This window comes from Stenella coeruleoalba (genome assembly GCF_951394435.1).
Source record: "Stenella coeruleoalba genome assembly, chromosome: 10".
NCBI lineage: Eukaryota > Metazoa > Chordata > Mammalia > Artiodactyla > Delphinidae > Stenella > Stenella coeruleoalba.
The window spans coordinates 23,103,754-23,117,938 of record NC_137156.1 but is presented as its reverse complement, the minus strand read 5'-3'; the positions used below and the strand labels follow the sequence as shown (position 1 = coordinate 23,117,938).

The window sequence follows — 14,185 nt, the reverse complement described above, 5'->3', positions numbered from 1 at the left end:
GAGTCCTTCACTCTTGGACCTTCCAAAGAGGGGTGAAGTGTCCCTCACCAGCAGGAGGGGGCTCTGAGTAATTCCCATGGACCAGCCTTAAAGAGTGATTTTGCCTGGAGTATGTTTCACACTTATCTCCCTCAGGACCCCAGCAGGGCCATTGGAGCTCGTAGGTGACTGATGGAGGATTTTGGGATTTAGGATCTTGATTGTGTCAACTTTGAAGACTTGCCCAACATCTGGCACGGTCTGGAAGATGACATCAAGGAGGGTATACGCAGAACCCTGGGAATTGGAGAGTTGAGTCACTTGAGAGTCTGAAAGTTCAAGAGCAGCTGCCTTCTCTTGGGCACAAACCAAGATTGAGGGGATTGAAAATACATTGAATCTCCTTGGTCCCCACAGGCACAAGCTTATTTGTGACCGCAGCTGCTTCATTGGCACGAAGCTAAGGAAGCCTTGGGTTTCTGCAGGGTGTAGAGGAGAGCAGTAGATGGAAAGGTGGAGAATATAGGGCCCTGAAATTTATTTGATATCTGCTAGAAATGCGAGGTGTCGCATTCACTAAAAAGTGTAAGGATACCAATCTCAGGATACCAGGGGAAAGGGATAAATGAAGACAACCTGTAATATGTTGTCAGGAAAAACTGAGAGGCATATACATTTAGGAGAGGTGTCCTTATCATACATTTGTAAATGTTCCAAGATGTGGGAATGTTTCAGACACGACTTTTAAAGAAACAACACAGTCTGCATGGATGGTGGAGCTTATTTTTTAAACCCAGTATATGTCTTACTGTATATTATTTCCTAAATGTGTTTTTTTCATTTGACTATTTTAAATTTTTACCAAATTTATACATGTATATAATTTTAAAAGGCAGAAGGTCCTACAAGACTTATAACAAAAAGCTGTGGTCCTTATTACCACTTTCCCAATCTTTAGTTCTCTTTCGCTAGTTGCAAACATTTCAATACTCAGTTGGCTTTTATCTTCCTATTTTTAATAACAAGTTGTATCAGTCAAGGTTGAGTGAAGGAACTAGAGATTATTCTAGGTTTATTAAACAGGAAGGGATTTTACAAAGGCTGTTAGGAGCTTTTGAAATCTTTAGAAGGGCTGAAGGAGCAAGTTCTCAGCTGAGCCTTATGGAATGACAGCCAGAACAATGTAGATATATTTGGTGTTCCTTTAATGGCTTGTATATAAATTTATCACTAATCTGTCACCAAATTCTCCTTCAACAGTGTAGTTTTCCTCTCCATTCAAATGCATGACAATTAATCAATTTTATCTTTTTCTTGGACATAGACTTCTGTAGCCAGGTGAAGTAATTCTCTTTATTCCTGAGGCCTTGGCCCCAAACTCCTGTTTCAGTCTGGACCTGTTGATCCCTTATTGTCCCACATAGGTGCCTCTTGGGATGTTCCTTTAGCATTTGTGTATATATATATAAAACATTTATATATATATATAAAACATTTATATATATAGCATTTATATATATATAGCATTTGTATATATATATACATAAAACATTTATATATATAGCATTTGTGTATATATATAGCATATTTATATATACACATAAATATATATACATATGTACAAATATATATACAAATGTATATATACAAATTGTAATATATATACAAATATATATAATATATATACAAATATATGCAAATATAATACATATCTATTATGTATACAAAAAATATATATATATACATATATATATAAAATGATACTGTTTAACACCTGAAGGTGACAAATTATTCTGGATTAGACATTTATGTATATAAAACAATACTGCTTAACACCTGAAAATGACAAGAGAAACTCTGGAACTTTTTTGACCCAGGGACAGGAAAGAATGACCGGACCATTGGTTGCCATGGACACTGTTTCCACAGCTGCATTGCTGTTTTGACTGTCATTACATGTAGTTTGAGAAAAAATATAGCTTTTTCTTGATTTAACAATGATCTAGGCAGGACAGACAATAATAACCCCACTTAATTAATGGATAAACTAAGGCTGAGAGAGATTACACACTCTATAAAGGGGAAGAACTAGATTGGAACCCAGGTTTTTTGACTTTTTCTTTTCTGGTGTCTGTTTTCAGTCTGTAACTCATCTATGGTCAAAAAAGGAGGAACTCATTTGTGGCAAAAATCATCAGACATCCTACAGTCACTAGAACAAAAACCCCACAAAGGTAGGACACCTGTTCACTACTGTAGCCTCAGTGCTGAAGTCAATGCTTGTCCCAGAGCTGGCATTTAGTAAATATGTGTAGAATGAATGAACGGGTAAATGAATGAACGGTGTAGCTGTTTATAAGTAGGGAAACACAGCTCCAAAATGTTAAGCGACTCACCAAAAGTCACTTATCATATTTTATAAATTACAAGACATATGTGGACATATGCTGTGCTCAGTGCCCAGCAAGTGCAAGACAAGGAGGGAGCTGGTGTGTGACACTGTGAGATGGTAATGCAAGCCAACTTCCCCTGAGATACTCCAGGCGATCAATTTCCAAGAGAGGCTCATGTCTCAGAGGACCACTACCCAGCCATTGCCACTAGAGGGCTCATCAAGACATTTAATCAGGAAGATACAGGCAGTCTGGGAGCCTCTTTTTGTTCAGGCCATTTGTCTCCACAGTTTCTTTTCATTGCATTCCCCCTGCCCCCCCCCGCCCCCCCCCGTTATCTCTTTTCCCATGCTAGCTCTGTATTCAGATTAAATCTTCATTCATGTCAATGTAACAATTTTACCACATCCAAATTTTTCTAATGCCAGTTTTCATCAATCCTGACATTTATGTTATTTGTCTGACTTCACTAGTGAGTTCTGCTTTTTAAACACTTGCAGCTCTGTGATCCAGTATCCAATGATGCGTTATACTTCAGCTCCATTCACAAATCGGGTATCAACTGCAAGCAGCTAAACACAAGCAGTGAATACTAATCAGAACAAGGAAGAATGTGTCTGTTGTGGTCTCAGTGTGAGAGAAAATGCCTCTGCTCAGGGGTGCATCTGTACCTCACTTTGCTTGCTGCCCCATGTGGTTACATGACTGATGGTAAATGTCACTGCTGAAAGCTCCATGAGTTTTTTTTAAGGTTCCCAAAGAGGGTGTAGAACACTAAAATATTTCATAACTTTTGCATCTACATGACAGCAATGTCCATGAGCTTCCGCCAGGCACGTTGAAGGCAGAAGCTGTTTATATGGCTCTCCACTGTGTCCTCGGAGCCACACATAGTAACTGGCATATGTGTCCTATGTAAGGATCTGATGGATGGTTAAGTGAATCATCACACACCATCTCTCCCATGGGTAGAGCAGAGGAACTGAAAAACTCTCCTGGGTGGAGAAAATCAAAAATACCTTGAAGCTGCCCTGATTCAGGGATGCTGCCTTAAAAACTCTTGGGTGGGGTCGTAAGCCAAAAATGGAGCAACTCTGCTTGTGTCGTCTTCAAATTCTTTCAAGGGTGAGGCCTGAGATGCTGCAAATATTTTAAAAAGCAGAATGCCCCTGTCAGGGCAAATTAATGCCGTAAATGTCAAAACTGATGACACATTTCCTACTGTTCATTGTACACACAGATGGGTTTATTTGTGTCTGCATGTCCAAAATTCGTTTTCAGGCTGGGGGCTCCCCAAGAATAGGGAGGGTGTCTGGTTTCTCTTGCTTGGCTCAAAACTCAAAACAGATTAAAGGCTAGGTCCAAGGACCTGTCATTGAAAGCCTAGAGAAGGAAAAGCTGAAGGATAAAGGTTTTATGAGGAGGGTGCTGAGCAGTTATTCATCACTTGAGATTCAGCTCTAATGAGGTAAACAGTGAATGAAGACCCGAGTTTAACTCCACCTCTTCCACTTGCACTCTGCCACTCTGAGCGGGAGCTACTCTTCGTTGCGGTGTGCGGGCTTCTCATTGCCGTGGCTTCTCTTGTTGAAGAGCACGGGCTCTAGGGGCATGAACTTCAGTAGTTGTAGCTCGCCGGCTCTAAAGCGCAGGCTGAGTAGTTGTGGCGCATGGACTTAGTTGCTCCACAGCATGTGGGATCTTCCCAGACTGGGGCACGAACCCGTGTCCCCTGCATTGGCAGGCGGACTCTCAACCACTGCGCCACCAGGGAAGCCCGGCAGGCAGATTCTTAACCACTGCGCCACCAGGGAAGCCCCATTGAATTGAAACTTTTAAGATGAGACTATTTTTTTTTTGAATTGAGGTGTAGTTGATGTACAATATAAGTTTCAAGTGTACAACATAGTGATTCACAATTTTTAGGTTTATAGTTATTATAAAATATTGGCTATATTCCCTGTGTTGTACAATATATCTTTGTAGCTTATTTATTTTATACATAGTAGTTTGCACTTCTTAATCCCTAACCCCTATCTTGCCTCTCCCCCCGCCCCTCTCCCCACTGGTAACTACTAAGTTTGTTCTCTATATCTGTGAGTCTGTTTCTTTTTTGTTATATTTACTAGTTTGTTCTATTTTTTAGATTCCGCATATGTTATAGCATACAGTATTTGTCTTTCTCTGTCTGACTTATTTCACTCAGCATCATACCCTCCAAGTCCATCCATGTTGTTGCAAAAGGCAAAATTTTCTTCTTTTTTTGTGGTTGAGTAATACTCCATTGTATATGTATACTACATCTTCTTTATCCATTCATCTGTTGGATACTTTTGTATCCAACTGATACCTTTGTCAGTTGCTTCCATATCTTAGCTATTGTAAATAGTGCTGCTCTGAACTTTGGGATGCATATATCTTTTCGAATTAGTGTTTTTGTTTTTTTCAGATATATACCCAGGAGTAGAATTGCTGGGTCATATGGTACTTCTATTTTCAATTTTTTGAGAAACCTCCATACTGTTTTCCACAAGAGGCTGCACCAATTTACATTCCCACCAACACTGTACAAGGGTTCCCTTTTCTCCACATCCTGGCCAACATTTGTTATTTGTGTTCTTTTTCTGTGGGGGTGGGGGTCTGATTCATAATTTAATAGGTGTGCAGGTCTGGGTCCCTTATTTCTGCTGCTCACGGGTCCACTGCTCTGGGGTCACGGTTTTCTGCTCAAAGGCATGGATGTGCAGGAGCTCTTCTGCTAGGCAAGTGTTCACAAGCCGGTGTCTCTGAAGCAGCGGCTTCCCCTCGAACTTGGCCGACACCACCAGGACCGGAAGCTGGACGCACAAAGGCTGGGAGTCATGTCCTGCATTTCCACCCCCAGGTCCCACTGCAGCTTCTCCCGGCGGTACTCGGCGCCGAGTTCCATTGTGGCAGCCCAACGGGGGCGGCAGCCCAGCAGGGACAGAACCCCTGCTCGGACGCCTGCCACACTTATTTGTGTTCTTTTTGATGACAACCATTTATTTATTTATTTATTTATTATCGGAGTATAATTGCTTTACAATGGTGTTTTAGTTTCTGCTTTATAACAAAGTGAATCAGTTATACATATACATATGTTCCCATACCTCTTCCCTCTTGCGTCTCCCTCCCTCCCACCCTCCCTATCCCACCCCTCTAGGTGGTCACAAAGCACCGAGCTGATCTCCCTGTGCTATGTGGCTGCTTCCCACTACCTATCTATTTTACATTTGGTAGTGTATATATGCCCATGCCTCTCTCTCGCTTTGTCACAGCTTACCCTTCCCACTCCCCATATCCTCAAGTCCATGCTCTAGTAGATCTGTGTCTTTATTCCCATCTTACCCCTAGGTTCTCTTCATGAATTTTTTTTCTTAAATTCCATATATGTGTGTTAGCATACAGTATTTGTTTTTCTCTTTCTGACTTACTTCACTGTGTATGACAGACTCTAGGTCCATCCACCTCACTACAAATAACTCAATTTCGTTTCTTTTTATGGCTGAGTAATATTCCATTGTATATATGTACCACATCTTCTTTATCCATTCATCCAATGATGGACACTTAGGTTGCTTCCATCTCCTGGCTATTGTAAATAGAGCTGCAATGAACATTTTGGTACATGACTCTTTTTGAATTATGGTTTTCTCAGGGTATATGCCCAGTAGTGGGATTGCTGGGTCGTATGGTAATTCTATTTGTAGTTTTTTAAGGAACCTCCATACCGTTCTCCATAGTGGCTGTATCAATTTAGATTCCCACCAATAGTGCAAGAGGGTTCCCTTTTCTCCACACCCTCCCCAGCATTTATTGTTTGTAGATTTTTTGATGATGGCCATTCTGACTGGTGTGAGGTGATATCTCATTGTAGTTTTGTTTTGCATTTCTCTAATGATTAATGATGTTGAGCATTCTTTCATGTGTTTGTTGGCAATCTGTATGTCTTCTCTGGAGAAATGTCTGTTTAGGTCTTCTGCCCATTTTTGGACTGGGTTGTTTGTTTTTTTGTTATTGAGCTGCATGAGCTGCTTGTAAATTTTGCAGATTAATCCTTTGTCAGTTACTTCATTTGCAAATATTTTCTCCCATTCTGAGGGTTGTCTTTTGGTCTTGTTTATGGTTGCCTTTGCAAGGAGAATGTTGAATCACTATTGCTGGACAACTTCACCAAACATTCTCGTTTGTAAAGATGGGAGACTGGACGGGAATGTGCATTCGCAGACATTTTTGTGAGAGGTGACAAATGGGCGTAAATCCTGTTCGGGAACAATTCTTTAAGGGGTGTGCTTGCTCAGTTTCCTCAATCTGGGCAGCACAGTAACAGCAGGTGCCAGTTGGGGTCACTTGGATTTTGTACTGCCCTTTAACAATACCTAAAGAAAGACATCCTCTAAACATTGGGCTTTATAAAGAAGAAAGGAGGATTAGATGAGTGTGGCTGGACTCACATGCTGGAGTGAGCTGTATACAGTCAATAAATAGATGACACACATAGATATATGTAGCAAATTATAAGTGTCACAATGAGTATGATGAGTAATATGACTTGGAAGCCAACTACCAAATCTTGTAGTTCAGGATTCCAAGACTAAGGGCGGGATTTCCCTGACTCTTTTTTTTTTTTTTTTTTTTGCGGTACGCGGGCCTCTCAATTCTGTGGCCTCTCCCGTTGCGGAGCACAGGCTCCGGAAGCACAGGCTCAGCGGCCATGGCTCACGGGCCTAGCTGCTTCGCGGCACGTGGGATCTTCTCGGACCGGGGCACAAACACGTCTCCCCTGCATCGGCAGGCGGACTCCCAACCACTGCGCCAGCAGGGAATTCCTCCCTTACTCTTTAAGGCTTCATTTTTTTCCTTCGGGATGTTTCTGCAGCATCTTCACCTTGTCGTTTTCTACCTTCAGTACTGTCCAGAGACCAGATGGCCATGCATCTCTCTGTGGGTCCTTAAAGGCAGGAACCATGCCCCCCTTCCTAGCAGCACCTTGCAGAGGTGGCCACATTCTGGAGATGGAGGCTACATGGTAAGATGAGGGAGGTGGACTCAGCAAAGCCCCTGCACTTTTGGCAGAACTGCTGACCCAGAGGGACATGGGTGTCTTGGGGGTAATTAGTATGGGCCAGTTGACTTTAAGAGTTTCCCTTATCCTATGTTCCTTTATGCCACTATCCTATGTACAACCCCAGGATCTGTGGAAGCAGCAAAAAGAACTGAGACTGAATTTCCCTCTAGTCCAACTGGTACTCAATTCATACTTGATGAGTGACCAGTGGGCTACCTCCTGTAGACATGGTCTTTTGGCCTGGGTGTTGGGATGACTTGGATGTGGTGCTTTCGAGAGAACAGAAACCTGTATCCCTCAGCTAGACAGACCGAGATGAACAGACAAAAAGGCATGGAGTGTTTGACCCCTGCTGGGCACTTAATAACTGTGTTGTTAAATGAATGGATTTAGATATGTGACCTAGACTGGAACAACTGTGTTGTTAAATGAATGGATTTAGATATGTGACCTAGACTGGAACAAATTATTTCTTTGATAATACTTAATGAATATCTCTTATATTTGAATTGTACGTATCTCCCCCAAATAGTTTTTATGACTAAACCTGGTAGATAAGTAAAGGCAATTTTCCTGAGGGCGTAATCACGGCCAGAATTAGGTGATACTCAGAGAAGACAGGCATTCTGAGTGTCCCTAACATGTTTATTCCCAGGGCCAGCCACCTTCCTCATCTGGTGATTCCAGGGCTCCAGACTGGGGGAGGGGAGTGGAGGCCTGAGGACAACACACGTCATACTTCATGGTCCTTTACGGGCTGAGGAGGCTGGTTTGCTCTAGAACCAACTGTAGCCACTGCTGGGATCCTCTTTATGGTGCCTGCCAATCCATGATGGGGATGATAAACAACTCTGGTGGATGGATTTAATGGATGAAGGAAACAATTTTCCTAGGGAGAAAGAAAGTGGTTTGTTTTTAAGACTTGGTTCCTCTCTTGGTCCCGGTGGTTCGTGATTTATAAAGATCTATTCAGCTCATCTCTATGGCGCCTTCCTATTTACCACTTTCTTCAGATCCGGATACCACTAAAGATACACAATTTCCAAAAATGTTGAAGTAATATAGGAAAAATAAAATTATTTTGATCAGTGGAATTGGGGGAGGGATGGAAATACAGATAATTCTTTTTTAAAAACTTTTTTTGGTCAAATATTTAAAAGTTAAAAATTTAGCAAGTTTGGTAGTACAAACTTTCCTCTTACTTTCTGTACACTGAGTCTTTTGAATCATCTCTCGGTTTTAGTCTCTATAAGAGGTTAAGAAGGTGCCATTGCCAGGACTTAGAGTCCTGGTTTGCAGTGAGAAAAGGCTCCACCAACCTGGAGCGAGAGTATCTGACTTTTCATCACGAGCCACATGATCAAAAAGCCACTTGTTTGTGATTACAGTGAAGTCCAGAAGGGCCTCCCTCTACTGATGAATACTGAACGTGATTCATGCGTGTGTCAAGTACATATGAAGGCTTTCATCCCCTTTTTCCTTTTCTTAGCCATCCTTCAGAGTGCCCTAGTTTCATGATGTGCTTTTGGTGGAACTAAACTGAACACTTCAACTGAATAAAGCATTACTTTTGGCTTAATCACACTTACAAACGGATCCTGCACTGTGGGTTTGCCTCTTGGGGCAGAGGTCAGTGCACAGTGGCATCAGTGACCAACAGGAATGAATGAGGTTTTAATGACCTGCATGAGCTGGCTAATCATTGTAAGCGCCCCTGCTAAGATTCCAACATGCACTTCATGCTTCAGTCAGGATGGCCCCAAAGGGCCGGCCCTTCCATGTCCAGCAGAGGCCAGAAGTTGAAGGCTTGGATTTTAGACTGAAAGTCAGCAAGAGGAAGTCACAGGGTTGGCATGGAGTCCTTTTATCTCCCTTTTTAGAAACAAGGCCCCTCAGAGACAGAAAAACACCTAGAGCCCCCCTTTGAGAGCTGTCACCCATTGTCTCTCCAAGACAGAGTAGCCCTGCTCATAAAAACCTACCCAATCCTGGTTTAAAAAAATCTTCTGCAGAATTCCAGAGGGGGTAGTAGTTAATACAAAATAACATAATTTCTGACATGAGTGGATGTCCAAAAATGTTTCCATTTTCTCCTCTTCTCTTACCCGACCAATTTCTCATCTTATAAAAATTTCCAAAGTTTTACATCTGTATTTATTTAATAGTTTAAGCCTCACTCCAGCTCTCACCATGTCTTACTATATTTGTGTTTTTATGCTCCTCTTTCTGTCTGCTTTATCTCTCTCCATACTGTCTTTCCCTTCCCTCCTCTCTCCTTTTCCCTCTGTCTCTCACACCTTCCTTTGTCCCTCAGTTCTGCCCTCAATTTTTTTGCTTCTTGCCCCTTTTCTTTCTCTCCATCTCTGTGTCTCTCTGCGTCTTTGCAGAGCTCTCTCTGTGTACGTTTCCTCGCCTTTGACAATTTCTTATGCCTCAGCTCCCCTTGCCCACCTCATCCTCCTCAGGTGCCCTTATTCCCATAATGTCCTGCACATTTCAGAGCCAGGTGCTCACCACTAGGAAGCCGAATCCAACAAAGAGTGCAACAGTGGTGGCAGTGGCAGGGAAATGAAGGGGATTCTGATGGGTGTCAGGAGCCCAGGGGGTTTCGCTGCGGTTACTGAATCTGTTCCCTCTGGTTTAGTGTCTGGATGTTCAGTGGTATAATCTTCTGTGGTCCCAGGTCTGGGGTGGTGTAGTCCTCCGTGGTTCCTGGGTCTGGGGTGGTATAGTCCTCTGTGGTGCCCGGGTCTGGGGTGGTGTAGTCCTCTGTGGTGCCTGGGCCCTCAGTGACATGATCCTTAGTGGTCTCTGGGTCAAAAGTGATAGAGTTTTCAGGGCTGGTCTCTGGGTCTTTAGTGGAAACATTTTGGCTTGTTCCTACTCAAAAATAATCTCTTTTAATGTGGATCATTGATGGCCCATCATCATCTGCTTTGCTTACTAGTCTTTTTTTTTTTGCCGTACGCGGGCCTCTCACTGTTGTGGCCTCTCCCATTGTGGAGCACAGGCTCCAGATGCGCAGGCTCAGCAGCCATGGCTCACGAGCCCAGCCGCTCCGCGGCATGTGGGATCTTCCAGGACCGGGGCGCAAACACGTCTCCCCTGCATTGGCAGGCAAACTCTCAACCACTGCGCCACCAGGGAAGCCCTGCTTACTATTCTTCACAAGTATCTTGCCCATTCAAATGACACTTCTCCCCATATAATGTGATTTTATTTATTTGAGTTAAGGATCATTTGATATTTTAGGTTTAATTCTGATAAAACATTCTACAACATGCACTACAATATGGAGTACCCAGAGCTAAGTCATGTCCTTAGAAGATCTTCTCACCCAGCCTTTGATTCTGCCCTTGGTGGTTCTGGTCTCTTTCCATGGAAAAGTAAGCCTGACTCTTTCTAAACCTCCCTTCCCCCTGGGTTGGTATTTCAGTATCCCGGGTATTCAGACTCCATGTTTCTTTGTGTCACCTCTCATCCAGTTATGCCTGGGTCTCTGGTAAACAATTGAGGCAGGAGCCATGATTTTTATTAGAGATTGAATTCAGGTCGTGGCTTGGTATATGTTTTAGAATGAGGCAGCTCCTGGGTCAGATCTGGGGCCAAAGTGTCAAGATTGAGGGCAGGTAATATTCAAGGTGGTTTGAGGGTAGGAGAAGTCACAAGGGGCTGTGGATGTGGTCTGGTTGGGGTTGATAGAAGCACTGAATTGGGTATAAGTAGAAGGAAGAGATGGACCTTTCCACCTCCCACCACCTCCACCTGCAGGGCATCAGGACTGAGAGTGTTTATCCTTATGAATAAGTGCAGCCCACATGGCATAAATTTTGGGGTTTTCGGCTCCTCTGCTCAAAACAATTCCCCCCTACCTGCTGCCGATTCCTCAAATAGGGCTCAAATATTTCATTTCCCAAGGAGGGATGAAATACAGAAAGTTAAGGTCTAAATAATGAAAAGCAGAACATTTCCTTAAAAGAGGACGTAAGAAAGATAATGAACAGGACCATCGGAACCTACTCCCCTGTGACAGGGAACTGGGGGTAGGTACCAGGGTGTGGAGCTCCCCAAGGATGTCTCACCTATTCCACACCTTCTCTCAAGACTGGCCCTGCCTGAGTCCTAAGAGGTTCCTTCTCCAGGGATCCCGGCCCCTACCTCTCCAGACCCTGGGGAACCTTTGCACTCTTCTCTCCAAAAATAGTTCACTCGCCCAGTTCCAAACACCGGAACAGAAGCAGCAGCAGGAGGAGGGATGAGGCAGCACGTTTTCTTTTTTCATCTCAAGAGAATCCAAATGGGCTGGAACCCAGGATGCTTTTTCCTCCCTCCTTCTCTCTACTTTTTCTATCTCTCCTTCTCCTTAAGCACAGAGTGGCTGTGGGGTTCATATGTGCTGCTACAAAGGAATCCAGGATGCCTGGGTCTTCCTTCCTTCTTTCAGGGAGGAACAGCCTGCTTCTTTACTCTCTGTCAATCAAGGGAAGAAGAATTTGATGCAGAGGAGGGCCAGGGCAGAAGGGAGATGTCATAAGTGCAAGAAGGGGATCTTGGCTCTGCCCAGAGCCCAGAGTTGAGCATAACAGGGGATCAAACTTGTCAGCGTGGGTGGCATCACTTTCTGATGCAGAGCCCTAGATGAAAGCTGTCCACCACACAACGTCTCAGTGCTCAGGGAGGGGCTTGGGCTTCCTTTTCCACAGGTGGGAGTGGTAAGGTTGGGGCGACCAAGGAGGGTTTCTGGCAGGCCTGCCTGGGGGGTAGTGCATGGTGAGAAGAGGGCTAGATGTCAGAGGGCACAGAGCACCTTGGTCCTTAACAGAAAGGAGGAAGGTTGATGAGGGGGGAGAAATACCCAATCTCTCTATCTTTTAAAAATGTTTACTTATTAATTTGGCTGCGCCGCACCTTAGCTGCAGCACACGGGATCTAGCTCCCTGACCAGGTAGGAGGGGCACAATCACAGCAAAATCAAATCCCATAACCACTGGGTGGGTGACTCACAGACTGGAGAACACTTATACCACAGAAATCCACCCACTGGAATGAAGGATTTGAGCCCCACATCAGGCTTCCCAACCTGGGGTTCTGGCAACGGGAGGAGGAATTCCTAGAGAAACAGACTTTGAAGGCTAGCGGGATTTGATTGCAGGACTTTGACAGGACTGGGGGAAACAGAGACTCCACTCCTGCAGGGCACACACAAAGTGATGTGTGTATCAGGACCTGGGGGAAGGAGCAATGACCCCATAAGAGACTGAACCCGACCTACCTGCTAGTGTTGGAGGGTCTCCTGCAGAGGCGGGGGATGGCTGTGGCTCACCGTGGGGACAAGAACACTGGCAGCAGAAGTTCTGGCAAGTATTCCTTGCCATGAGCCCTCCCAGAGTCTGCCATTAGCCCTACCAAAGAGCCCAGGTAGGCTCCAGTGTTGGGTTGCCTCAGGCCCAACAACCAACAGGGAGGGAACCCAGCCCCACCCATCAGCAGTCAAGGGGACTAAAGATTTACTGAGCTCTGCCCACCAGAGCAACACCCAGCTCTACCCACCACCACTCCCTCCCATCAGGAAACCTGCACAAGCCTCTTAGACAGATTCATCCACCAGAGGGCAGACAGCAGAAACAAGAAGAACTACAATCCTGAAGCCTGTGGAACAAAAACCACATTCACAGAAAGATAGACAAGATGAAAAGGCAGAGGGCTATGTACCAGATGAAGGAACAAGATAAAACCCCAGAAAAACAACTAAATGAAGTAGAGATAGGCAACCTTCCAGAAAAAGAATTCAGAATAATGATAGTGAAGATGATCCAGGACCTCGGAAAAAGAATGGAGGCAAAGATCGAGAAGATGCAAGAAATGTTTAACAAAGACATAGAAGAATTAAAGAACAACAAACAGAGATGAAAAATACAATAACGGAAATGAAAACTACACTAGAAGGAATCAATAGCAGAATAACTGAGGCAGAAGAACGGATAAGTGACCTGGAAGACAGAATGGTGGAATTCACTGTAGCAAAACAGAATAAAGAAAAAAGAATGAAAAGAAATGAAGACAGCCTAAGAGACCTCTGGGACAATATTAAATGCAACAACATTCGCATTATAGGGGTTCCAGAAGGAGAAGAGAGAGAGAAAGGCCCTGAGAAAATATTTGAAGAGATTATAGTCAAAAACTTCCCTAACATGGGAAACGAAATAGCCACCGAAGTCCAGGAAGCGCTGTGAGTCTCCTGTAGGATAAACACAAGGAGAAACACGCCAAGACACATAGTAATCAAACGGGCAAAAATTAAAGACAAAGAAAAATTATTGAAAGCAGCAAGGAAAAAACGACAAATAACATACAAGGTAACTCCCGTAAGGTTAACAGCTGATTTCTCAGCAGAAACTCTGCAAGTCAGAAGGGAGTGGCATGATATACGTAAAGTGATGAAAGGGAAGAGCCTACAACCAAGATTACACCACCCAGCAAGGATCTCATTCAGATTCAATGGAGAAATCAACAGCTTTACAGACAAGCAAAACCTAAGAGAATTCAGCACCACCAAACCAGCTCTACAACAAATGCTAAAGGAACTTCTCTAAGTGGGAAACACAAGAGAATAAAAGGACCAACAAAAACAAACCCCCAAAAATTAAGAATAATCGCCATAGGAACATACAAATCAATAATTGCCTTAAACGTGAATGGATTAAATGCTCCAACCAAAAGACAC

General features: G+C 43.7%; 1 pseudogene across 1 annotated transcript; it reads right to left on the bottom strand.

Annotated features, from left to right (window-relative positions):
- Positions 1 to 4,506: 4,506 nt before the first annotated feature.
- LOC307193456 (bolA-like protein 2) lies at positions 4,507 to 5,484 on the bottom strand (annotated as a pseudogene). The gene has a single exon. The product of its transcript is annotated as a bolA-like protein 2 (transcript).
- Between the last annotated feature and the right edge of the window lie 8,701 nt (positions 5,485 to 14,185).